At 47.8% G+C, this 4685-nt stretch overlaps 1 protein-coding gene across 3 annotated transcripts in view; it reads left to right on the plus strand.

The window, feature by feature from the left end:
- The window catches only part of TBX5 (T-box 5), a 90286-nt gene that overhangs the window by 36976 nt on the left and 48625 nt on the right, over positions 1-4685 (plus strand). Inside the window, exon 1 of one of the 3 annotated variants that reach the window (XM_025193032.1) lies at positions 2302-2721. The exons of the other annotated variants lie outside the window; for them this stretch is intronic. The gene's annotated coding sequence lies outside the window, so the exon portion shown is untranslated. Of the gene's footprint in view, positions 1-2301; positions 2722-4685 lie in introns of those variants that run through there. 3 annotated transcript variants of the gene reach the window in all.

Here is a 4685-nt window from a genome sequence, read left to right on the forward strand (position 1 = left end):
AACAAGGAACTGATGCTGATGGACACGGTGCAAAGTTCTCAGAGTTGTTGCGGGGAGGAAACCGCTTGTTTCCAGTTAAAATGTATCAACCCATTGTCCAATCCCAGTTGGTATTCTCTCCAAGGCAGATCCTCCAAAGACTGCCTGTTCAAAGACAGTATTTGTGGATCTTATCCTAGTTTCCTTCTGTAGGCAAAATTCCCATGGCAATCAGTGGGTATTGGGAAAGAAACTATAAGGAAGGAGCCCTGTGTATTAAGTAAGACAACATCGGTGTGTACGTTTTGGGTACTCACACACACAAACACATACATCCACACACGCGCACGCACGCACGCACGCACACTCAAGTGTACATAAAGTATGCACCTATGCATGTAGGTGTCCATATTTGTGCGTAAATACAAGTGCGGGCTCCATGCATAAATGCAATACAAGCACGCAAGAGAAAGGATTTCCTATATGTATGTGCATATGTTTAAGTGCGTGAGTGGATGTGTCCACACACATCTAATCTCTCTCCCGTTGCTTAGCATTTTTAAGCCTATGTCGCGTTATTTGCAAACCCCAAAGGAAAATCATCAAAAATCTCCAACTCTCCCTTTTTCCCAGTTCCTAGCTTGAATGAAAAGGCAGAAAGCGATTTGTGCCTTGTCAGGAGCTGATCTGTTCATTTTGATTCTGAGAAGAGGTTTAAAAAAGAAGCGGGGGAAAAGTTACTGAAGAGTATCCCCCTCATACATCCCCCCGCCCCCCATACCCTTCTGTTGGCCGGAGAGGAAGGCTGGCTAATGGAAATCTGTACATTTCAATCGACTGGAAGAAAACATTATAAGCGGCGCCATGTGTGAAGAGGGATTGATTTTTATTTTAAATGAAGCAGCTTCAAAAGGCTGCAAAGTTAAGGTTAAATCTGCCAAGTAAATGTCAGTCTGCAAAACGGGAGGACCCATCCTCAAGAAAAAAAGAAACCTCCTCGCGCTGTTCCTCTTAGGTTGCTCTGAGGTGGATCCCAGTAAGAAGGAATTAAAAGGCGCTCTAGGAAAACGAGCGATTGTCTATTATCGATCCGTGGCGGGAGCTGGGAGGACGTTTGGCGAGTGCTGGAAAGCTGCACTTTCCATGATGGGTAGATTTGAGGGGGGTGGGGGGGTGCCCTATGGATTCATGCTTGTTCATAGGCCCTGATTCCAATAAGAAAATATTAGTTCACCCCTTGTTTATTTGCGATGCTCCGGATGGAGCTGGAGTGCAGCCGCCTGCATCCTGGGTTACTTCAGTGCAGAGAGCATCTGGGAAGCTCTCGCCCCACTGAGGCTCCCCAGATGAGCACTGGATATAGTCCTCCTATATATATATAAACACACACACATTCATACACAGAGATACTGTATATGCAAAGTATATATGCACATACATGCATATATACATATGTATATATAATACCCTCAAAACATGTCACAACCACAAGAATAAGCCATGCCACTTGCTCCAAATGGGAGGATCCGAAAGACAGAGCTTCAGCGAGACAGTAGCCAGGAGCTCATGGGGTCACTCACCATCCTTGCAGTCCACAGATCCTGGAGTCACTTCTTGCTGCTCCCGTAAGGCGTGGAGGGGGTCCTGGATAGTCTCCCTCTGGATGCCCCTCGGCGCTCGCCCTCTCTAGTTGAGGAGACAACAGCTGCTAATCTTTTTTTTTTTTAATTGGGGGGGGGGGTGGAATATCTTTGTGGGATGAAAAGCAGAATCACTCCAGGTTAATAGAATTATTTTTATGTTAAGGGGTCTGGCTATTGATCTGCAGCAGGTTATTGGGGCTGGAAAGGAGATGCGATTTTTCGTGTTTTTCATTTGGCAAGTAGTCGCCTCTATTTACTTTTCTTTACCCCTAGCAAATAATTGGCTCCCGAAGCACAGTCGGATCTGTGGAAATAGCCAGGTTATCATTTACTAAATATAGCTCAGCATGCTGGCTTTCCGAGGCGCCTGAGCATTCATTTGACAAGTTTACTGCTCATAATAATAGCACATTTAATACACACACACACACACACACACATATATATATATATATATATATATGTATCTCAAGCTGCACACTGCCAATACCACCGGATTAACTGGCCTGATCTTGGTGAACCAAGGACTTGGCTAATCACTCCCCGCTTCCATTCCAAGAAAGAATTGAACTTCGCTTGAATTTCCAGTTCTCCCCCTTTTAGCTATATTTAGTACATGCTTGTTTGGTTATATTTCCGGCACCCCCACGACCCCCAGCCTTTTGCATTGCACTCGGTGGTTTCTTTGCACGGGGAGAATCTAACTGGTAGGGCTTTAAAGAAGAAGAATACAAATTAACCTTCCATTACTGCTGCAGTCAACCATGAGAGAATGGGCCAGTTGCGTGTGTGGTGACGTCTCTGAGTCTTATAGGTGCAAGGGCTGGTGAGATAGCAGCTATCGCCTTGAACTCTCTTTATTTTATTGGAGTATGGCTGGTAATAAACAGTAATATTTAATTTGTCTGAGACCACAAATCGGCTTCTAGCTGAAAGGCTCCTTCGCCTGGCTATCCACAGAGTCCTATAGTGCCTGGACTGGAGATCCTTCCTCCAGTATTTTTTTCCCTGCAACCTGCAGAAGGAAATAATTTCCATTTATTTGCGTCGTTTTCAACTCGTCTTCCAGATTTTCGCCAGCTACTTTGAAACCCAAGAGGTGAGTGTTTCTATTGCCATTAGCAGAGTTTAGGAGCAGAGCATGCCACCCCACACTGTTGATTGCAGCTCCGAATAGATCCCTTCAGCCGCGCATTTCTTTCCGAAGGGGAGTGGGTTTGTTATTTCTCTGTCTCCTGGAAACTCGTCTCCGGGTGCAATTTTTTTTTCTGTCGGTGTTTTCAAATTTCCAATAGCATTTCTGAGCCTATTTCTGAAGGCGCGTGTAATTCTGGGGATTTTGAGCAGAAGCTAATGCTTAAGAACAGGGCATGAAACTTGGCGAATTCTCTCCAAATGATTTAGCTTGGAATTCTCACTACTGAGGACGGCTCTGTTGGAGGCTGCAGAGGAGGAACCTCATTCTCTGCAGCCCACCTCTGACAATTTGAATTGATGATTTTTGCACCTTAAATAGCACTTGTGTTCATAGTAAGGCCAGAGATGCGGGTTGGTTTATCCTGGCATTTACAGTATGCGTGGGACACGCACTTCACCCCCACCCCCCTTCCCCGCAGCGATCTACAGAAAATCAAATAATGAAAAGGAGACGATATATAAATAATACATATAATACCCGTGTCTATTTGAATGTCTTGTTTGTGACTGAGGGTGCAGCGGGGCGGGTTGTTTTTGCAGCAGTTGCTTCGCCGTTTCTTTTCAAGTTGCTGTGAGGCTGGAGTGCCCGGAGTTGGAAGTAGAAGGCTCCCACCCTCCACCCCTCCATATGCAAACACAGGCTCCCGCTCGCAAACATTTTGCATCACGTTTGGCTAGTACCACTTCGCCTCCAAATTCCCTGGGAATCCGCAGCGATCACTCCAGGGGCTGCAGCCGCTGCATTGGGATAGTTGCTGACGGGACTCTTGGTTGGTTTTTTTTTTTAAGCTTCAGGGAAATCTCAGTCGTGAAAGAAAGTAAAGAGAGAAAGGAGAAGAGAAAGAGGGGCTGGGCAAGGCAGATCTAAGCCATGCCATGTATTCCCAAGTCTTATCAAAAATACAACCCCCCAATCTGGTTCTCTTCAGCCAGAATGCGACAGGGCGGCTGCTTGCCCTGCAGTGACCTATTCAACTTTACCCTCAAAATAATACATTAAAAAGAGAGAGAGAGGGAGCGAGAGAGAGAAGGAAGATGCAGATAAAACCACATCCCCGCTCCTCACTGACGGCTTGATTATTTGAATACAGCAGAGCCTCTGAGCTTTTGTATATGTTTGCGCCCTGCCAGGGGAAGGGTTCGCAAATTCCTGGCAAAGGTGGCGGTGGCAGGGAGTTGGGGAGAAGAGAAGGGAGGGGGGATCTATTTTTCTTAAAGACCTTTGATCTTCCTGCAGATCCAAGACAAAAATGCCAGGCTCCATCTTCGCGGTGTTGTATCCCCAGCTGGGTTGAAGGAGGCTGGGGAAGGAAGCTTGCAAGGCTCCTTAGCTCCGGGGATCCCTTTCATCCAATCCAGCTCCCCCCCGCTCTCCCCTGTATGTCAAAGGCCCCCAAGAGAACTAGCAGATCCGCACATGTGTAGTTGGGGCTGAAAATGCCTACCTTTCTGTTCTGGGCAGGGGTGCGCATGGGGGAGGGGGCTGTATGGAGCGGGTCGCTGTATGGTTTGTGTTAGGGAAGCCAGCGGCTTCTTCGGGGGATTCTCAAGCTTTGACTTTTCTCTCTGGCTGGGAAAGATGGATGGAAGACGGAGGGAGTGGGAAAGGAGGGAGGAGGCGGAGGGGGGGGGTGCTGGTTAGTTTGATGATCGTCTTTGTGCCTTGTTCTAGTTTGCCTGCCAGAAAAAATAGGAGATGGGGGGGCGGGGGGGGGGCGGGGAAGGAGGTCTGTTCTGAGAGAGGAGCAGGATCGGAGCTGGTTGGACAGACGAGCTCAGCACTTCGCGAGCAAGGCTGAGCCGCCCCACGTCACGGCCCCCGCGCGGCGCTCCGGGCTCCGCCGCTCTTTCCTATGTGCAGCGCGC

Source organism: Alligator sinensis, unplaced genomic scaffold, assembly GCF_000455745.1.
Source record: "Alligator sinensis unplaced genomic scaffold, ASM45574v1 scaffold216_1, whole genome shotgun sequence".
In the NCBI taxonomy this organism is placed as follows: Eukaryota; Metazoa; Chordata; order Crocodylia; family Alligatoridae; genus Alligator; species Alligator sinensis.